We start from the raw sequence: 23418 nt of genomic DNA, 5'->3' as shown, positions 1-23418 counted from the left end.
GTTCGGTCTTCTGAATTGGTTCCGACTGGCATTCGCAGAATTCGAGTCAGTCGGAGCTGAATCGAGCAGGTCTATGGATTGCGTTGAAATACAACATAGACCCTGCAAAATGACGCAGTGGGCAGTGACAAAATAGGATATTCAGGAGGAGCGAGAACGATGGAGCCTACGAACATTTCCTTTTTGCTTTGTGCCACAGCAGACTGCTTGCCAGAGGATTGCCGGTTACATCCCCGGTTCCAGGCCCATGAGGGGGCTAAAAACGACTTCCCTGCAGCATTAGGTTACCCCTTATGTTATTGTTTTGAAGAATGCCCCCAAATTGCCTGACAATTACATCGAATCTTGGGGAACTTTTGAAATCCGTGAGGTACATTGGTTTTCTATCAACACTTATTGTAGCACTAGGTTTTTATCTCAAGAAATAATAATGCTTAGAGGAGTGAGCTGGGTGGGTAATATGGATAAGTCTGGTGAAGGGGACTGTGTTGTTGTAAATCTTCACCATCCCGAAATGGTGGGTTGTTTATTGGAAGAAGTATTAGCAAAACAAAGCTGGCCGAGCGACTGTCCAAATGCTGCCATTACCGCAGTACCCTTAGGGTATTTCTATAGACCCAAAATTGAGCAACGTTACCAAACTGATTCCATCTATGCCAAATAGGTTTGACCTTCTAAGAAGCTGTAGTGAGGTTGATTGACTGAATGGAAAAGTAGTACAAATGGACTATAGTATTACTACAAGCAGGTATTTGAGTACCCCAATAGAAACAGCCTGTGTAGAAGCACCATTAAGGAACAAAGGTAATTTCTTTACCACCCCTATTAGTAATGGAGTAGTGCCATTCGAAGTTATGCTACCAGGTACTTGTAGTGACCCCTTTGCTCTCCAGGGACCTTATCGGCACTGACCCAGCTAGCTGTTCACTGGCTGGATCATTACAAATTATGTCATGGAATGTGGCAGGGGTCAAAAATAAATTGCATGACGCATTATGGCTTAATAGGTATATATATAATAGGGGTCATGCCCAGATAACCCTCATCTACCTGAGCAATAAACATCAACGATGTAGAATCAAAAATAAATGGTATAAAGGGATCAATCAAAAACATTTATTTTTAGCCAGAGTACAATTAGTTACCCTGCTAGTCCCAATTCTTATTTGTGACAAATTCATTTCTACTCTTATAACTTGTGTGTGTTTCAAGTGACGGGAAAAACAGGACAGTCTAGTCACAACAAACGAATGCATATAAAGTTATCAAATATACACAATGTACACATTTTTTACACAAACATTTACATCACACTCATATATATGATACATTACATATCTACAATATCTACAACATATACAACATAAAACATATACAGGTATCAGAAACCAATAGATCAATAATTAGTTCCCCTACTGAGAATAAAACAAACAGAATGTACACTCTTAATTCAGAGCAATACACTATACGGTAGTCCCTATAGCGCCTGAGGAATAACACCTCAAAAACTATTAAAGTGGTGCTTTACTTCATTATCACAACTTTAAATGTCGACGCTGGCGAGGTCGCTTTACAGCCAGAGATTCCTTTTGGCTTCATCAGGACAGGGGATTCAATATTTCTACAATAACAATAATAAATAATATATTCTGTATTTCATCAGATTTGACCAATTATCAAAACTCAACTCACCCTTCAGTGACCGTGCAGTGCCAGAAAGGGTTATACACAGTGCTCTGTGATGCACTAAAATAAACAACACACGAAAATGTCCCAGACTCTTGACAAAAGGAAGCCAGAAGAGAGCAACAACAAATATGTCACCTAATCAGGTATGCTCTCAAGGTGTCAATAAGTTCAAGTTCAATAAACTTTATTCGGTTAAAAGCAAATAACCATAAAAGTAACAGACATAAAACAAAGTACAATGATTACAATAATTACAATAATTACATCTCATGATTATTGGTGCAGTGAGGTAGATCAGTAGGAGGTCTAGGCTATTTCAATTAGCATTTGTTTCCTGAATTTAAAAACACTTTTTAAATAATTTAAAATCACAGTAACAGTTAAAATCGTGTCCATTTTCTGTACTTCTAAAAAAGCTGGGCGACATCTGGTTAAATTCATATTTTTTAAAAAAGGGACAATGATTTTCCTACGTATGGCACTATAAAATTTGCAGAAAAAAAGTATATGAATATCAGATTGTTGTGACGTACCATCACACAAACAGGTGGGCAAAATGTGGTTCCATAAGTTCATGCATGGAAAAGACACTAATCTAAAAAATATACAAAATCTAAAACGAGTTAAAAGAAAACGATCATAGTTAGTCATGGACAGGGATAAATATGGCTGTACAGAGTTAGTCTCACAGAGAGCAGTAAGGTGAGAGTGTACTGAGGGTTTCAAAATTTCCACTCTCTTCCTCTTATCCACCAGGTGGACCAGGCAGATGGTTTTTAGTGTCTTCCTGGAAATGGTATCCATTGAGGTTGGGTCCGAAAAATATGAATGTAATCCAATCTCGGTTAGAAAGTGCTTTACATAACCCAGCCATTCCATTTTGTCCACATGGTCCAGACTGAGGGTGTCACGTAGCAGGGCCCGGTTCATAACGCATTCATTAGTAGTCCATACCCTATGCCACAGTAGGATAGGTTGAATTCTGATAATGTCCGTTATGTAAGGTTGGCCAAGTTCAGCATGACAATTGAATGTGGCAGCGCACTGTGGAACTGCTAGAACTCCCCTCAAAAATTTATTCTCTACCAGCTGGATTTGATCAACATTTGCATATACCCACAGACCTGAGCCATACATAGCCACAGACAAGCATGTAGCTTTATATATGGTTAACATTTCTTTTATCGGCTTCCTGCCCAGTTTTCTGACGAAATTCTGTAAGGCCATGATCGTTTTCATAAATAAAAGAGTTCTAGCCTTAATTGCACTTGTCCAGGAACCTGACTCATGGAATAAAATGACCACATAAGAAAAGGTTGGGGTGTTATCCAGTGGCACATTGTTTAAAAACATATACGCTTCATCAGTTTACCTGGTTTTGGGCCACAATTCATCGTAAAAGTCTTACTACAGTTTACTAGTAGGTCCAGGTTCAACATAAATTTCTCAAAACTAACTACTAGTTTTTGTAGAGCGCGCGGAGTGCGTGCCATGAGTACTGCATCATCCGCATACATGAGCGCAGGGATTTCCCTCCTCCCCACCCTGGGCATATCCCTACACTCTTGCAGCAGGTGACGCTTGAGCCCATTAATATAAAGAAGAAATAAAAAAGGTGCCAATACGCAACCTTGCCGCACTCCGCGACCTACACTAAATTGTCTGGAGCATTCTCCTCCCCTGCCATAACGAACAGAATCTGTGGCTCCACTGTAGAGTTCCCTCAAGAAACAGATAATGTTATTGTCCACACCCAAACCTTTCATTATTCCCCACAATTTAGAGTGTGATACACAGTCGAACGCTGATGAAAGGTCGACAAAAGTAAAATATAAGCGTTCAGATTTTATCCTTATATATTTATGCTGCAAAAGCATTAGGTTTAAACCTTGCTCAATTGTGCCAATCCCTTTTTGAAAACCAAATTGCAAATCACTAATAATATCGTTTTCCTCTGCCCAGCTTTGGAGTCTTGCCAACACAACACGTCCTAGAATTTTTACTGAGGAGTCAAGAAGGGAGATTGGTCTATGACAGGCACAACTGTTCCTATCCCCCTTCTTGTAAATCGGGACAATGACTTAGGTGAACCAGGATTCTTTCAGACCCATTGAGAGAGCTGCATTAAAAAGTTGTACCAACATAGGCCCCCAGATCTCAGTGTTAGCTTTAAATAGGTCTGCCGGAATCCCATCAGGTCCAGCAGCCTTACCGCCTTTGGTAGATCTCAAGACTAGAAGTACTTCATCAAGTGTTACAACCAAGTTGTAACTCTGTTGTGCATCCAAGCTAGAGTTAGGACCCCCACCATGGATGTCTTCCTGTGCCTTATAAAGATTTGAAAAATGATCTACCCATTTGTCCTCGTCTATTGCAATCTCGATTTGCGCCGTATGAGTTTCATATGGGAAAGGGGTGTTAATTACTTTCCAGAATACAGCGGAATCTTTAGATTGCGAGGCCTCACAAAGGGAATCTATTGCCTCCCTTTTTAGCGCGGTTTTCCTTACTTTCAGGGCCTGGGTATATGTGTACCTGCACTCTCTTATTTCATTTTTATCCCTAGGGCATCTGTGTACTGCCTGTTTTAGATTTTTCAATGCCCTAGTGCATGCGTTATTAAACCAGCTCTTGGGTCCCTTACCTCTATGTTTTGCCTCCACCCTTAGGCTACTTTTTATGTTTATAGCTATTATTCGAAAATGCTCAATAATTTGATCATTAGTGGAGTTGTCACTTAGGCAAATCCTAAAACTATTTGAGCACACCTCCCAGAGTTCCTTAAAAAAGGTTGTGGGGATTACTTTGCTCCATTTAAGTGTGTACCCATTTTGTCTCCCAAGGACAACATCAACCGCTGTCTCAACTAGAGGCGCGGCCGTCGATGGGTCTGGGAACAAATCTACTACCTTAAGGCATTGTGGAAGGTGGTCACTTATGGGTAATTGGATGTTCGTAACCCCCAACAGTCTATGATTAAGATTACTGGAGGCGATGATGAAATCAATTGTTGTAGCTAAGCCTCTACCAGCAAAAGTCGGTGCGAAGGGTGTGGGTTCTAGGGCAGATTCATTTGCAAACCCTAAATCAAACATGAATAATAATTCATTAAGCAAGTCCCCCATCAGAGTATGATCAAAATGTGTCAAATGCATATCTCTCTCTGTCATTAGGCCACATAGGCCCTGATTCCCTTTAGTACATAATGAACAATTAAAATACCCCCCCCCCATAAGATTATCAACTCCCTTTCATTTTTGTCTACCTCTAACTGAATTTCCTCCTTAAGCTGCTTCATTACAACCAGAATGTCATCTCTCGGGACATTATTATAGAAATTAATAATTAACACCACAGCTCCTTTAAAATTCCTTAGGGTTATAAGTTGGAAATAACTGGAATTTAAATGGCAGTGAGCTTGTTTAATTTTAAGTTGATTTGAAACAAGCGTGGTCAATCCACCCTTGGCTCTACCAAAATGACCTCCAACAGCTGGTGTAAAAAAGGTTCTATAGCCATTTACATGGATTGATTCCTGAGTCCATGTTTCTTGCAAGGCCACTATGTCCTGGCCGTTTATTACTGACTCCCAGGCTGGATTAGTAATTTTTTGCCTGAACCCTGCTATGTTCCAAAACAGCAATGCGCATAGATCATTCTTCGTCTGGGTCGGGCCATCTCCTACCTGTTCCCCACACCTATTATTAACAACAACTATGAGAGATTGCATCTGCTCCAGAGTATCACTGTCGCATGCTGACAAACTGTCAGAGTTAGGGACCTTTTGTAGGGTTGGCAAATCTTGGGGAGGCTCGCTCAAAGTCTCAGTACTTTTAGGGGGAACTATATCCTTAATGAAGGGGTGAAAAACTGGAGGTAAAAATGTATTCCCAACCAGATTTTCTTGGGATATCTGAGCTTGCTGTCAATCAACCCCATCCAGACCACTGAAAATCTGGAAACGATTTTGGATAGGTAGATTATACATGTGTGGGTGGAACTCTCTGTTATTCCATGGTCTCCCTTGTGGGGGGTAAAACTCCGGATATGGTGGATATTGATTATTTAAAGAGGGGTATTGATAATCTTGCGACTGATGTCTGGGATAGAACACCTCTGACCTTTGCATGTGAATATGGGGGTCCTGAGCATTTACATAAACAGGATAACCCATCAAAGGTGGTGGCCCCGTTGAATCGGGCCTATCCCATGGTCTCACCTTTCTAGACCCCCGCTGATGGAATGGTTTCTTAAATAGCTGCCTATTCCAGCCCTGTTTATTATGATCTTTTGATGGTGCATAGGGATAGAAATAGGATAAAAGATGTGTGGAGATGGCATCGCTGCTACTGGCATCGAACCAATCTCCAATGTGCCTCACGGCCCTATAATCCTTAAAATTAATGACTATTACATCACCCATTCTATCCTTAGGTCTGACTCCCACCCAATAGGCACGCCTTACACTTAGGATTTCACCATTGATGGATGCAGGCAGCGGTCTGTTGTCTCGGAGCCAAAAAGTAACCTTGTTCCGTAAGGCAACGTGATCTTCCCATTTACCTGCAGGTAGTTCTGGAACCCCTGCCATTACAATAACGAAAGGGGCAGAATCTGGGGGTAAATCTATAGTGTGGCCCGTCTTTTCTAAGGCAATGGTTGGTGGATTTTCATTTCTCGGATTAGTTGTCCTTTCTACCTCCCTGATTTTGAGGTCCCCCAGATTTAAGAGTTTGATCTTTAGTTACTGGGGCCGCCGGCGCCGGCTGAGTTATAGGCAGTTGCGGTGTGGGAGTTAATAGCGTGATCGTGGGGCTACCCGCTCTACCCTTTTCTTGCACTGGTTTCTTTTTTAGCACAGGTGCTGGTGCTTTAGTTACTGGCGTTATAGGAGCTAATGTTATAGGGGGAGCTATAACTTTAGATTTTGCAGGAAGGTTAGTCTTTACTATTGGATTCGTCTTAGCTATTCCCGGGCCCTTTATTAGGTCATGTAAAAGGAGGGAATTCTGTTCAACCTTTTTCTCTATGATGTCTAAGTGTGTACACATCATGTTGGTCTTATCCAGAATCGGTTGCATCACACCCCTGATTAGTTCTACAATTTTGGCCATCATGGCCTCTTCGCCTAATAAAGTTTGACCAGTTTGTGACTGTGGGGACTGAGCTACCCCTTTCCTTATCTTCTGAGCTCGATTACACAGTGGCTCACCCCCCCTTTTTTTGCTGGTTCTTATAGTGAGGGGGGAAATAGAAGACCTGGAGGATGACTCAATGGGAATTTTTGGGGATCCTGATAACCTACCATTATCATTCCCTGTAGGTGAGTCCAGTAGTGATGAGCTAGTTGGCGTACTAGACAGAAGATGTTTGCTCGTTGTAATGGGATCAAGAGGAAAATTATCAGTATTATCTATAATCCCTGATTGTGAGTAATCAATAAGCATCACGGAGTCTGTAGGTCGACTCTGTGAAGTAGCATCCCCCATTCCTCCCAAGTTTGGAGACCTCAACTCAAAAAGTAGAGGTACTGTTCCGGGCACACTCCCCCCTCCTTGTGTAATTTTATGGCTTGCCTTACTTTGCTTCCCCCTCCGTCTCACTCGGGCTTTCTTGAATCTTCTAGGGGATTCTTTAGTTACTAGATCATTTATTCCTGTAGATGATATGGCCAACACTGTGGGGGCTTGAACACAAGGGATTTCATCATGATGGCCCGCATGGACCATAGCTGTTACAATAGTTACTTTGCCTGCAGGGACCGGGTGTTCCTTTGCCACAGAGATATCAGGAACAGTAACTGGGGGCTCTGGTGCAATAGTAATAGCAGGTGAATGTTCCAAACCCAATGAAGCCCTCCTGTTGCTGTTAATTTGCGCTACCTTCTTAATGAGAAAATTGTCCATAGTGACCACTTTAGTGGTCATAGTGGCTAATAGTTCCGTGCTCACTTAATACGAGATGTAAAAATGTAAAAACAGGATCTCACTCACATAATTGGGAGCAGCTCGGACGAGCAGTGAGGATGGAAGGACGAAAAGGGTGTGGCCCCGGCCCGGCTCCTCGGTCCCCGGAGGGCCACAGAGGGCCCGCCCTTTGCCCGGGCTTAGCCCCGGGCGTCCCGCGACGCGGGTCTCCTCCTCCCTTTAACCGGCTGTGTGTGCGCCCTGCTGGCGCGTTCCGCGTCACTCCCTCGCGCCGCCGCGATGCCTGCCGGGAGTTGTGGTCCTCCCGGAGCGGCGGCGCGGTTTGCTGTGCCCCGGTGTGACTCTCGGCGGTGGCGGCTTGGACGTCCGCTCTGTTCTTCCCTGCTGGCATGGAGTGACTCTCGGCGGTGGCGGCAGGTAAGTGATTCTCCCCCCGCTGTGCCGGTCACCTCCTCCCTTTAACCGGCTGTGTGTGCGCCCTGCTGGCGCGTTCCGCGTCACTCCCTCGCGCCGCCGCGATGCCTGCCGGGAGTTGTGGTCCTCCCGGAGCGGCGGTGCGGTTTGCTGTGCCCCGGTGTGACTCTCGGCGGTGGCGGCTTGGACGTCCGCTCTGTTCTTCCCTGCTGGCGTGGAGTGACTCTCGGCGGTGGCGGCAGGTAAGTGATTCTCCCCCCGCTGTGCCGGTCTCCTCCTCCCTTTAACCGGCTGTGTGTGCGCCCTGCTGGCGCGTTCCGCGTCACTCCCTCGCGCCGCCGCGATGCCTGCCGGGAGTTGTGGTCCTCCCGGAGCGGCGGCGCGGTTTGCTGTGCCCCGGTGTGACTCTCGGCGGTGGCGGCTTGGACGTCCGCTCTGTTCTTCCCTGCTGGCGTGGAGTGACTCTCGGCGGTGGCGGCAGGTAAGTGATTCTCCCCCCGCTGTGCCGGTCTCCTCCTCCCTTTAACCGGCTGTGTGTGCGCCCTGCTGGCGCGTTCCGCGTCACTCCCTCGCGCCGCCGCGATGCCTGCCGGGAGTTGTGGTCCTCCCGGAGCGGCGGCGCGGTTTGCTGTGCCCCGGTGTGACTCTCGGCGGTGGCGGCTTGGACGTCCGCTCTGTTCTTCCCTGCTGGTGTGGAGTGACTCTCGGCGGTGGCGGCAGGTAAGTGATGTCAATAAAAGAAAAAGAAAAATACAAGCCATCACCACACACGGAGGGAAAACCACCACCAAGGCAGCCCGGCAGTAACACACACATAAAAAAGACCAAAACTACTAATACCTGAATGGAGTATGGGCTCTCTTGGAAAAACACACGGCTGGCAGGGACCTATCCCACTGCCGCCTTGCTGACACTGGCCACTGAGCCCTAATACATGAAAAAACGAGGGAAGTCGCGACGAGTACGAAATTATGTGTTAGATCATACTGTGAAGGGTCATTCGCACCGAAAACTCAGCCATATCTTATTTTTATTCAAAATATTCAAAACAGATTTTATTGAACAAGATTAAGGCTGAGTACACTACATTTCCAGATAGCATTCCCCAAAATGGGTAGTTGGAGCGCAAATTTACCTAAGTGCCCGGGTGATGGTAAATCCCCCCCAAAGCACTTTGCACTTTCTGCTGTTTTACAATTTTTATAGGGATTTTAGGAAATCAATTTTACGCCCACTTTTTTGTGCTAACAGATTGTACTCCTATAAAACTGCTTTTTATCAAATTTGTAATTTGGAAAATGTTTCGATGTTCAATGCAGTTATTGTTTTTACTCAAATGGCCATCAAGCGAAGAAAGGAATTAACATATCTGGAATCTTTGAATTATGAAATAGAATAGATTGTACATTTTAATATTTGGAAACCTGGTCCTTTTTAAATAAGAAAATGACTGTATGCACTTTAATTTCTATTGTTCCATGCGATGATTCGTAAAACTGATCGGTATGCTGTATTTACGTTAATGTGGGAATGTGTCCCAAGCAAACTAATCAGGGTGAAAATGTTCAAAGGAGAATGTATCATTGAGAAATTAATTATGTTTATTGTAAAACTTGTGATGTATTAATTTCGTTTTTTTGTAGAATGCTTTTATGGATATATTTTATATACCGAATAACGCTTGTTTGTCTTTGACTTTGATGTACCCACTCGCCTCTTGTGTGTTTGGTTGTTTTGGCAGGCACCAATGAGGTAGAGAATGCTCTGCATGGGCTGCAGGAGGCATGCAGAGCTGAAGGGGAGGAAGCATAGGCTGGCATGGTGAGTATGCTGGATTGCCAGGTGGTGCCTGAGCAGCCAGCAGGGCCTGCCTCTGCAGATAACACAAAAGGGAGAGCGGGAAGGGATAAGGTCTTGGATGATGGGGCAACGCCACCTACTCTTAAAGGAGTAGGGTACTTGGAGCACACTATGGGGCTCATTATGATGGCGGGCGGAGGCACAACCGCTGTGACATTTTCCGCACTCCGGCGGCGGTCCTCGCAGCCGCCATAATACAATGGACAAACATAGCCTATTTACCGACAGCCGCGGAGCGACGTGAACCGCCAGAAAGTTGCGCCCGCCACCACGGTGTAGGGAGCCAATAGAGACCCACTACCATGCGGAATGACATCCCCCGCCGTACAAACCACGATGCCCCAACCAGCCCAACACACCGCAGCGGAGAATCCACCCATCCAGAGACGTTGGAAGCACGACAGCGGATCACGAAACCAGACACCCGGTCCCCTCCACGCGGTCCGGACTGCAATGGATCCAGCTCTACAAGCCTGTTGGCTGCTGTACCTCATCCACTACCAGCAAATAATGCACCATCGTGGACAACGCCGCAGGTACGCAAATACACAACTCCGCACACAACCACAGCACCCAACTCCTGTGCTGATATACGGTTCCTGTCCACATCAGACACACTGGTGGGGATTGTAACACATCCCCAAGTGTACCCACACATGTTCTACCTGTCACAAACTCACCCCTCCTCATCGGGGTCACCCATCAACCGTGAAATCACTGCAATCTCCCGGTCACGTCACCGCAGCGGTGAAGACGCTGGAAAACCTGCACACAATGTAATAGTCTTATGAATTAGTTGTACCTCGGCAATCTAATATTTAGACTTCAGCAATTTGCAATATTTGTCATAAAGTATCTAAATTAATGGCCAGTATTCAGAGTCTTACAAAAACATATGCCTCATAAGTAAAGGAACATTATAGTTGTATTTGACAAGAAGAGAACATCCAAGAATTCCGGTATTTTACGTGTTTGATTTAATGTATACTCAAGAGTATTTAGACACCACGTAACATTGAAGATCAAGTGACAGAACAAAAGGTATTCACAGTAAGTATATGATAGCTTGTTGCATTGAGCACATTGAGCACTAAAGACAAGAAGTAATGGCCAAGTGGGGGGTCCTAGTCCTAGGGCCTTCTCAGTCTTGATAGTTGGAAGACAGCTGATGAGAGCCGACACGTGTTTCGTTATGCATATGTAACTTTCTCAAGGCTTTTGCTAGTAATATGGTACAATAGTAGATTGGCCCATCCAATTTATCTTAGCTTTGGTACGTGCTTAGAAAAAGTTCTGGGCTTCTTAAGTTATGTGGTGCTCCTTTGGATTTGGAGTCGAGTATGCTTTAGAATGTGGAAGAGAGCTAAGCAAGATCCATCTTATTGAAACCTGATACGAAATACAAGTAATGGTGCCGCCCCTACTTTTCTAAAGATAGAAAGACCCTTGACTGTGGATTCCTCCAGGGATCGGCTCTCAGCCCCCTTTTTTTAACGTGTACCTTGCACCTTTGGCTGAGGTCATAGAGGCTTTTGGAGTCAGAGTGGTCTCATATGCTGATAATACACAGCTATTTTTTTCTTTTAGAGACCACTCTGACAATGGACTCCAGAATTTTAAAGCTTGTTTATCCAACATAGTATCAAGGATGAACCAAAACACCTTAAAACTAAACACTGACAAGACGGAGGTGTTGTTTTTCAATCAAATAACACCTCTATCACCATCCATATGGTGGCTGTCTGAGCTGAACCCTCCCCCCTCCCCAGTGAAAGTGGCACGAAACCTTGGCTTTCAAATCGACAACGAGTTATCGTACAAAACCCAGATTCACAAAGTAACTTCCGCTTATTTTGGCAAGTTACATATGATAAAAAAGATTTCAACTTACCTCCCTGCTGATGCACTGAAGACCATAGTGCACACCCTTATTACCACTCACCTAGACTACTCCAATAGTTTATATACGGGTTCCCCGGCATATCTTCTTCAACGGTTGCAGACTGTTCAGAATGCTGCAGCCAGGTTGATCTGCAAAATTCCATACCGCCACTCTATTTCCCCCCACCTAAGGGACTTGCACTGGCTCCTGATATCCTCTCGCATCCGGTTCAAGGCCCTGGTCCTTGCCTTCAGGGCTCTGAATGGCAGGGGTCCAGGGTAACTCAGATGGAGACTGAGGTTAGTCCACTCTGCTCGCGATCTTAGATCAAACCACCTCCGTCTTCTACTCCCCCCTCGATTTCATCGGGTTAGAAAAGGAGGTAGAGCCTTCGCACTGGTCACGTCAAAACTGTGGAACTCCCTTCCACTCAATCTCCGCTTGCTAAAATCCGAATCCCTGTTCAGAGGCAAATTGAAGACATGGCTATTCACTGGCTACTAGTGTTGAGGTCCTTGCTGATGCGGTTCACAGCGCCGGGACACCCCCGTTGGGGGTAGCCGTGCGCTCAATAAATGTTACTATAAATAAATAAATAAAATAAATAGGTAGCAAGTCGCCCCGTGTTGGATTCACAGGCAAGGGCTTTGAGTACGTCCTTATTAGACATAGGTTCAAAGTTGTCCGACGTAAGGGACAATCCTACGCGATATGTTGAGACCATATGGTGTTCCTATAAAATATTCCCATTTATTGGTTGTGAATCCAACACGGGGCGACTTGCCACCAATAGCCAGAAACCGTTCCTAGGATGCTTGATTATGGTCCAGGGAAGACATGGCTTGGCAGTTCGGGCTGGACTGTTCCCATGAGGCACAGGGTCAAGACTGATTTGCATATGGCCATGTCTGAACTGGGGTGGTGTGGTGAGCAAAATACCGATGGATTAAACCCAGATCTGTGACTGGGGGTGAATGTTTTGCCATTGTGTAGTATTCCGTCCATCAATTGTTTTAGCATTTGTCACCCCGAGTGGGATGGGTATGCTCAGACGTGAGTCCCATGCTCTCCATGCCACTGGAATCAAGCTATCCTGGCTGATGACGGCTGATAGCCAGAAACCGGTCCTAGGATGCTTAATTCCGGTCCAGGGAAGACATGATTTGGCAGTTTGGGCTGGACTGTTCCCATGAGGCACAGGATCAAGACTGATTTGCATATGGCTATGTCTGAACTGGGGTGGTGTGGTGAGCAAAATAACGATGGATTAAACCCAGATCTGTGACTGGGGATGAATGTTTTGCCCTTGTGCAACATTCCGTCCATCAATTGTTGTTTTTGCATTTGTCACCCCGAGTGGGATGGGCATGCTCAGACGTGAGTCCCATGCTCGCCATGCTACTGGAATCAAGCTATCCTGGCTGATGACAGCTGATAGCCAGAAACCAGTCCTAGGATGCTTGATTCCGGTCCAGAGAAGACATGGCTTGGCAGTTTGGGCTGGACTGTTCCCATGAGACACAGGGTCAAGACTGATTTGCATATGGCCATGTCTGAACTGGGTTGGTGTGGTGAGCAAAATAACAATGGATTAAACCCAGATCTGTGACTGGGGGTGAATGTTTTGCCATTGTGCAACATTCCGCCACTCAATTGTTGTTTTTGCAAACACGGCAAGCATCCACAACAAAAACACAACAGATGCACATACCAATCCCTCACATTGCAATCTCATCTGCACATCAGGGGGATGCACAACAAGCAAATACAAGGCAACATACACTGACAAAACTGCATGCACACCAAGAAGTGTGTGCACACCAACCAAATCAGTAGCACACACATCTGAGTGCCACACCATGTACTCACACAACATAAATCAGCACTGTACACAGAGAACATCACACTCAGGAAGGGTAGTAGTATAGAAGCAAACACACATACAGCTTAGCCATCACCCACAGATGCACAACTCAGGGACACCCAGGTGCAAACAACATGACCAGAGGACTGTGCTGCCCAAAAGTTGCACCGCACATGAGCAACCATGACAGTAAACCAGTACAAGAAAATAACATATACCTAATTGAGAAACTGTCCTGAGTAGCACATTGGCCTTGTAGACAGATCAGCCTCACACAGCATAGTGTCACACTATGAAGTGGTGGGGAGGCTCACACACTGGCAAGCCATGGGGTGGAAGACATGATATTGAAGTGGTGTGTACTTCATTAGTGGACAGATGAGTAGTGTACAGTACACAAACACATAGAGGAGTGACTCACAATGTGCATGCATCAGAAGCACATATAGGAGATTGCATTACTCCACATACTACATACCATACTGGAGTCAAAAATGGGTCACTTGACAGCAATGCATAACAAATCTCACAAATTATGTCAGTGTGGCTGAGCAGGTCTGAACAGTTTGCACAAACAGTAACAAGACACATGGCTGATCAACATAACACAACCCAGACTTGGCTGTCACACTCGGCATACTCACAACTGGCAGCAACAACAAGTAGGTGTCCCTCAGGAGTGTAAGGGCACACCACCCACTGCACAGTGCCCAAACTACAACTCCTACATTTGCCCACAATCTGAAGCACATGGCATACAAATAAACAAACGGGCACTCACCTTCTGGGGCATATATGTGTGTAGTTGGCATTGCAGGGGCACACACACAACAACACTACTGAAAACGTCACCCCCTTCACACTTTATGACCACCCCAGTGCACACATTCAAATGTACCCATGTGACTAGGAAGACAGGCCATCACAAGATGAACATACATCAGCACTGCTATTCACACATCAAGAAAGATCACACAGATATGATGGACCCTGGCCAGCCCACAAGTAATCCTGTGGCTAGAATTCACCTCTGTTCTGGTATTGCGTCATAAACTGACATGTGTACAATTTTGCAAACATGACCATATGATGAGTATGATAATAGTAGATCATCAAAAACAGCCATCATTGCACTCTCAAGCCTCATAATGAAGTAGGACTAAAGTGCCTCTCATCACTGGCAAACACAGAAAAAGCAAAAAAAGCAATTGGCAATGTTAAAGTGGCATACAGAGCATGTGTCACATGCAACCATACCCATACAGAAAACACCTTTATTTAGCAAGGACACTGACTAAGCAGAGTAACTGTCTTTATTACATATCAGCAAGATAGGCATCACAAGTAGACAACAGCAAGGCCAGTGGCCAGTCCATAGTTCAAAGGAGGTACATGTTTCCCTGAGAACCTGCACAGGGAATTGGCATCCAAAGTTACAAACAGCAAGGCCAGTAGCAAGTACATAGTGCAAAGGAGGTACATGTGTGCCTGAGAACCTGCACAGGGAATGGGTGACACCGCATACTGCCATGGTATGCAACATGGTTAGGGGGATAACAATGGGCAGTCCAGTCACCGCTGTGGGAGAGATACGTTTGAGAGGGTGACGGCTCCTCAGACTTGGCTGTCAGTCGAACTAGGAGGTGGCTGATTGTCGGGGCCAGTTGTAGGACTGGACCTGGGAGAGAGAGGACCAGCTGAGGTAGAGGCATCAGTGGCTTTGGTAGCCGGAGGGCTGCTTGGGCCGGGTAGTGTGGTGGCACGTGGAGGTAGAGACATGCTACTGTGAGACACAGTGTGTAAGGGTACATGTGGAGGGCTGCCTCGACACTTCTTGGGTATTCGATAGGACAGAGCTGTCTTGGTAGGAGTGGGAAGAGGGCGGACACAACAGGCACACTCTCCACCAAAGGTGCATCAGGTGCAGGTGGTGGCCCTCTCTCTGGGGATCTGCTGGATCTGGCGGTACACTTGGCCTGGTATTGCCTTTTCTCCTCTATCCCCTGTTAACCATGTGAACCCCCCACAGTGCCCTCCTGGCTCAGCTTCACAGGGGATTTGAGATTGTGGGTGAATCTGCCTTAGATGACTGTTTCTGTGGACTCTTTGCAGGCACCAGCTTCTCAGCAGGCACAGCAACTTTTTATCTGTCTTTGGGAGGCGCTTTTGGGACGGGAGTGTCCTTGGATGGGGCTAATTTTGAGGCATGTGTGCCTGAGGTCTGCTTCTTGGCTTGATGCCCCTGAGTGTCACCTGAAGGGCTTTTGCCTTTGCGCTTCTGTGTGACTTCTGTTTGCTTGGGGGATGGTGTCTGCGCTCTGAGCCGCTTGGAGTGCTTCTGTTGTGTGCTGCATATTGATTACCGGGAGCCTGAGGGCTGTGGCATTTGGTCACTCTTGTCAGATGTTGCCACTGGCAGTGGGGTTGCCACAGGGACTGGAGCTGGACCCTGAGCATGTGACAGCTGAATGGCTGCTGTCACCGTGGAGGACAAAGACTGGACTGTTCTGTGTAGCCCACCCACGTCAGAATGAATGCCCTCCATGAAGGCAACTACCTGTGCTAACTTCTTGCCATGCTCCTGGAAGGCATTCAGGAGAATACTCTGACCCACACACAGCTGGCACAAAAGGTCCACCGCCTCAACACTGAGGGCAGCAGGGGAGACAGAGGCAGGGGCAGAGGTGCCTGGTGGAAATTACACTCTACCCTTCCTAGGGCCGCGGGCACGGACAGCACTTGTGGTAGCAGCCAGGAGTGTGGGCACTGGACGATGTGTGGTGGAAGAAGAGGCAGATTTCCCACTCCCTGTGCCCATCAACATCGAGGAGTCACCGCTGGCATCATATGACATTGAGGTTGGGGTTTCTGGGCGTGATTCTTCAAGGACACTCCTGTCCCCCACCGAGGCGCTGGTCACATCAATGTCAGTGAGATCGTGTTTAGCAGTCATGCCCAGAAGCTTCACCACTGGTGTCCGTCCCCTGTCCTTCTGTGCCCTCGGTAGATGCTGCAAGAGACAGTGACGTAGGTTTAGTTCAGTGCCATACTCACAAACATCATATCAAACAAAGCACAAAACAAGATGATGATACCCCCATGTTACACACCTCCCGTGCAGTCTGCATGTGCAACATTAATGCAAAAAACAAAAGATTCATGGTAACATGCATACTTGGCATTAATGACCCATGTGATTTTCACACAGTCAATTAGCTTGCTTGTGCCTCCATGTAACCTGACATACAGATTCCTGTAAGCATACCCACGTGCCTGTAGGTAAAAAAGATGTACATCTCAACATGTTGTCACAGTCACATATGTAGTCACTTTAAGGGGACAACTGCAGTTGCACATTGGTGTCAGATGTGTAGTTCTCAAGTTCAAGTTCAAGTTCAAGTTTTTATTGTATGATTTGGCTCTCATTGAGGGCCACATAAAATAACATACATTTAGACATGACAGAATAGAAAATAATTACTTATAGCTACAAGGAAAAAACTATACAAATTAGCCAAATAATACACACATCAGGATCTCCCACTCACATTAATATATGTCCATAAATTCTTTAAAATAATTAAAAAGTCTGAAACAAAACATTTCATTAGGGGGGGAATACAGAGCATTACGGAACATTGTTATATTCAGAATTCCCAACTCAAGACAAATCGGTTTTATCCATTTTTTGCGCAATAGACTTAGTATCGGGCAAACAAACAATACATGGTTGAGGTCTTGAGCAGCATAATTACATAGCTTACATAAAGGAGACACATCATACCATTTAGCAAGCAATGTGTTAAGTGGAAGCAAATTGTGCCGTAAGAGGAACCATACCCTCCGAACACCATGTGGGATGTTCCACCTTGTATATTGCTGTGCTTGTTTGGGTATATAAGTTAGGGCCAGGTCTTCCCTTTCTTTATACTTCTGTTGATCCCTTATATCCATCTTATAGCACAATTCCCAGGTCCTACTTTTTAGTTTTAACTTTAGTTCATATGGAGAAAGAGAAAATAGAGTACTTTCATCGAGTTCTAATAGAAAAACAGCTTTTCTGAAGTTTTTTACAAGCTGCGAGAACTCATTGAAATTACCTAAAAGCTCCATTTTTACTACTTCGCGTAGGGTTCCTGGTTTAGCTCTCGCCAGGGATGCTACCCACCTTACCAAAGCTGCTAAACCTTGTGTCCAACAGCTCCGCAGGCCAAATTCTAGTCTGCATAGTGATGTAGAACACGCTGAATTAAGGGAGGAGATTTTCCTCAGTATCTTTCCCTCCGTTTTTTGCATAAAATCCCATTGTTTTAAGTCCACCAATTCCATTCCATAGAGGAGGGTGGAAGGGATCTTTGCGCGAAATACCTCTAAGCAGGACGAGAAATGCCTCTTCCCTGTGGCATTATAAAAAGATCGTAGACCCATTCCATGAGCCATAGCTTTTCTCGTATTATTTTCAGTGTGAGGCTTTTCACTAAGATTGGAAGATATTATTTTACCCAAAAAAGGATAAGAGTTGACTACCTCGAGTTTTTCTCCGCTTAATGACCAATTAAAGCTCCTAGATCTGCATTTCTTCTTACCGAAGATGCACATGATCTTGCTTTTAGAGCTATTAATTTTCATGTAGTGTTTGTCCGCGAAGGTATTCAATGTATGAAGACGATTAGCAAGACCTTTAGGGGTCAGATCCAGAACTAATATATCATCTGCATACATTAAAATAGATATGGCAGTCCCTCCTATAATTGGGGGGAGACCTTCACATTTAGCAACTATAGTAGGTAAATCGGCCATATACAGGGAAAACAGGGTGGGAGCCAATATACATCCCTGTTTTAAACCATTACGGGAGGGAATTGCTTGAGTAAGTCCCCTTTCTCCGCCCTGTAACACTCTACACCAGGTATTACAATGTAAGGACTTAACTAAGTCTAATAAGTATCTCGGCATGCCCAACAGCATCAGTTTTCTCCACAGCGTCGGGCGATCAACCCTATCAAATGCTGCGGAAAAATCTATAAATGCTGCGTATATGCCCCCACCACGTACCCGCACATATTTATCTACGATTACATGTAACATAGTTAGGTTATCTAAAGTTCCGTGGTCTTTTCGAAACCCTGTCTGCTCCCTAGGAATAATATTATTTGAGAATGCCCAGTCTGTTATTAATATTAGTAGGAGTTTGGCAAAAATTTTTCCTATCGCATCTAATAACGCAATTAGGCGATAATTAGAGGGATTTTCGCGGTCTCCTTTTTTAAAGATTGGAATCAAGATGCTTCCCCTCCAGGACTCGGGTACTGATCGATTTTTAAAGCATGCCTGGAACACTGGAAGAAGGATCCTGCTCCAAGTAGTTATATCTTGTTTAATTATAGACATGGGAACTTCGTCTGGACCCATGGCCCCAGACGAGCGCATGCTTTTAATTGCGGAAGCTATGGTATCCTCAGTGGGTAATTCCATTGGATTAACAATATTACAGTCCGGAGCCACAGCCTCATCTTCTATCTCATTGGCAGCATATAGCGTGAGCACAAATTGAGTCCAGACTTCTTCAGAAATGGCAATCGGCGTAGATGTTTTTACAACACCACATCCTTGCCTAATAATGGACCAGAAAGCTCTCGAGTTTTTGCTCCTTGAAGCTTCTCTAAGATTTATCCAAATCATATCCTCTTTATCTCTTTTGATCTTGGCTCTCAATCTCACCCTCCTTCTCTTTACCAAAGCTAGCTGTCTCCGAATCTCTCCTGATCTATTAAGGTACTGCAACCTAACCAATTTATTAATCTCTTTATTTATCTTTAAGAGAGTACTAGGTAAGAAAGATTTCTTTCTAAACCTTCCTCGGTTCCTGGCCATTTCAGTAATTTTATAAATAAGCGATTCGAGGGACCTAAATTCCCTACCTTGCCAAGAGTCGAGTTCAGATAGAGATTGAATAAGAATGTTTTGCACATCTTTATAATAACTGGTACCCCAATAGCATCTCCCAGATTGGCAATTTATAGAGAAGCCTTTATTCTTTAGGGACCAGCGGTCAGATTCAGGAGGAATTAGAGAAATAGATAATTTTATAATTTTATGGTCACTCAGCGGAGTGTGAGAGATTACCAGGTCTTTAAAAGAAGAGAACGTATCAAGATCAGTTATAGCATAGTCTAAAATGGATTCACCACTAATAGAGGCATGTGTATAGTTTGCGGGGGAATCGGAAGGCATTCTGCCATTTATGATGATTCCATCCACAGCACTGAGCTCCCCAAGAAGAGTCTTACCCCTTTTATTCGTTTTTATTTTATTAGGGAAGAGAGCTTGGGGAATATTAAATACTTCTTCTTTTACCTTGTTTCTAAATATGTCTAGGGAAGTATTGGAGACTTTACAGTTTAAATCCCCCACCAATAATAGATATGGAGGATCATCCCCCTCTAATAACTGTTTTATGTATGTGAACATGCGCTTTAAAACTGGGGTAAAATTGTCTTCGGGGGGAATGTAGGCATTTAAAATTACAAACGAAGATCGTTGTACATTAATATCCAGGTTAGAAATAGTTATGGATTGGAATAAATTACTCTCATCTTTGTAATGAGAAAATTGCCATTGAAGTGTATTGGATAGCAAACATGCGATTCCGCCTTTGGCGTGGCCCCTTCTAGAAGGAGTTGCAGCGACTTCAAAGATGAAGTAATCATTCCCTCCATAGGGGAGAGTATCACACCATGTTTCTTGAATACAATACACATCGGCATTCAACGAAAAAAGATAATCAAGTTTCTCCGGACAATTAGACAGACCAGCAGCGTTCCAAGAAATAATTTTTAAACACTGGTTAAAGATATGCAGAAGGTCGTGGGTTTCTCGAGGCGGTGTTTGAGAGAACTCCCGGTAGCCAATTCCACATCGAGACATCATCAGCTAGAGGCTTATTAGTACACCCAACTAGAGGAAAGACCTGCGAAACCATTCGTTTGCCTCTGGAGAGCCAAATCTTCAGGTCATTATTGCCGACAAGAAAATCTTCCTGTCCAGAGGCCCGTTTTATATTTCTTTCAGAGAAAGAAAGAGTTGAATTTTTATTAAGAAAAGGTACCACGTCTATTCCTCTGCGTTGGAAAGCTTCTGCATGTTGAAGCACCAAGTTAGTAATTATTTTAGAGTAAAACTTTACCCTTATTCGTTGGCCATTTATAGATCTTATAGGTAAAACTAGATCAATATCATTCGTTAGGACCAATTTTAGACTTTCTATTTCTTTGAAACAGCTAAGTAGCCAAGATCTATTCATTCTTAAATCCGAGTCAAGTAAAGGGAGAAAATCCAAAGTCAACGTATCCACATAAGATTTGTTTTCTTTTGGCGACAGTTGTATTACATTCCTTGCTACATCCGTCTGAGGCAAAAAAATAGGAGCTAATGGATTGAATACTCTTGTTATAATTGGGGAGTGTTGGCCAGCCCCACTTATAGGAAGGGAAACAGGGATTTCACTCGTGATTCCAGCTACCACCCCATTCGAGGTTACCTCAACAGCAGCCTCCATCACAGGTTCTGAATCCCCCCTATTCGTAGAAAGAATAAGTGGGGTAACATTAGTATCGTTTAAGATCTCATCCACATCTATATTCTCCGATATATCAGGAGATGGGCTATACCCTTTTCCTATAGTGACTGGCTTTTCAGTTATTACATGTTTAGGAAAGATAATTTGTCTAGGTCTTTTCTTTTTGTATCGGCGTATAGGCTTCCCCTTTTTTTCCCCTAGCTGTCTTTTTGGTAACGTGAGGAGATCCTAGGAGAATTTCTGAGTCCTTCTTTTCATGCACAAAAATGGGAAAGAGATCTTGACCCCCCTTTTGAGCTACTTCATCGACTTCCTCTTCCTGCTCTACTAGAGATGATTCCATACTCAACGGGAGAGCATTTGAGGCGCCTTTATTAGGGGATTTATGGATCACCACTTCTATAGGCAATCCCAAATGAGCAATACCTCTCCCTTCAGAAGGATGAACCACCTCTTGAAGTACAACAGGCGGGAGATTAGGTGGGGAGTCAGGGTTCTTAGATACATTTTCAACCTTTTTTACATTTTGTGCTAATAGTGCCTGTAAAATTTCCGTAACTGAAGATAAAATACAGTCAGAATTTACAGCAAATTTTCCCATTAACAATAATATCGAAGAAAGAATATGCTCAAGGGCTATGAGTGAATCAGAAATCGGTTTGTCATTTTTCGGGTAACTTGTAGAAGTAAGGGGACAAATTCCTGATAAATTGAAATGAGGCGAATATTCTTTACTTAACGGTGACAAATTGTCTGTAGATTTAATGGATGGGGTACTGCTATATAATAGCAGACCAGAAGGAGTTTCTCCACAAGGTGTTTTGTTAACTACTGTAGCAGGAAGACAGTTCTTATCCACATATCTTCCGCACAGTTCAAAATCAATACTAGTAGCTATGGAGACATCACCCTTAGCTTCTTCCAATATATCCTTCCCCGTGTGATCGTCATGTAACAAATTTTGTGTTATTGGCAGAGAGTCACCAGGGATCGGGAGTTCAGAATCAATTGTAGGAACTGCCCCACTAGTCTGACTTAGTGACCTTTTCATTTCCTCTGTAGACTCCACCTCACTATTTTCCACCTTGTTGGGACAGGGATTTAATAGCTGTAGTGGATCTTTATCAGCTTTTCTGGAGGCTTCAAGTGATCCATTCAAGCTTTTCTCCCAGATTTGTGTCAATTGCGTCTGACCTTTCAAGCTAACATTAACATTTTGTTTTTTCCTCGAAAGGCTTGACCCATGAACCGTACCATGGGACTCCATAACAACCTTCCCGGATCGTAATGTCTTAGATTCCATAGTACTTTCAAATAAAAAAGGCCAACACGAAAACCCCCGGACTTAAAAAATCAAAAAAAGAAGAATATAAGCACACCAAAAATATAAAGTGTGAATGGGAGAAAAACTAACCATACACCTCATTCGAACCTGTATTTCTATTAAAAATTATGTACTAATATGACTTCATATGACGCAGTCTAATGACATTAATAAACGTTTACAAAAGTCAAAATACCATAGCCCAGCCCGGCCTACCTCGGCCACTGAGGGCCACAGAGGGCCCGCCCTTTGCCCGGGCTTAGCTCCGGGCGCGTCCCGCTGGCGCGTCTATCAGTGCCTTATTATACTACACGTAGGCGGGAAGAGGGCCAGCTGAGGCGAATTGATTTCCGCAGCGCCCGCTGGTCCTCGCAGTCCCTAGCACTCTGTAGCTTCCCTCGTCGATTTCCTTGCAGGCAGACAGAGTCCGCTGATCTCAAGCACTCGAACGGCGCCCGCGGAGCGGGGGCCGTGAGTCGTGGGTTCGGATTGCAGCAAGAGAAGCACCCGGTGGCAAAAAGAGCAGAGTCTCACTTTGGCAGGTACAGACTGTTGCGATACACCTCCGCTTTTGAATCCGGCGGGAGGAGGAGGGAAGAGGGCCAGCTGAGGCGAATTGATTTCCGCAGCGCCCGCTGGTCCTCGCAGTCCCTAGCACTCTGTAGCTTCCCTCGTCGATTTCCTTGCAGGCAGACAGAGTCCGCTGATCTCAAGCACTCGAACGGCGCCCGCGGAGCGGGGGCCGTGAGTCGTGGGTTCGGATTGCAGCAAGAGAAGCACCCGGTGGCAAAAAGAGCAGAGTCTCACTTTGGCAGGTACAGACTGTTGCGATACACCTCCGCTTTTGAATCCGGCGGGAGGAGGAGGGAAGAGGGCCAG

At 44.8% G+C, this 23418-nt stretch overlaps 1 pseudogene; it reads right to left on the bottom strand.

Annotated features, from left to right (window-relative positions):
* Nucleotides 1-15250: 15250 nt before the first annotated feature.
* Nucleotides 15251-16589, bottom strand: LOC147717482 (uncharacterized; annotated as a pseudogene).
* Nucleotides 16590-23418: the final 6829 nt, after the last annotated feature.

The sequence above is a fragment of the Lissotriton vulgaris genome, chromosome 5 (assembly GCF_964263255.1).
Source record: "Lissotriton vulgaris chromosome 5, aLisVul1.2, whole genome shotgun sequence".
Classification (NCBI taxonomy): Eukaryota; Metazoa; Chordata; class Amphibia; order Caudata; family Salamandridae; genus Lissotriton; species Lissotriton vulgaris.
Note: the sequence above shows the minus strand (reverse complement) of the source record. Positions and strands in the feature narration are given on the sequence as shown.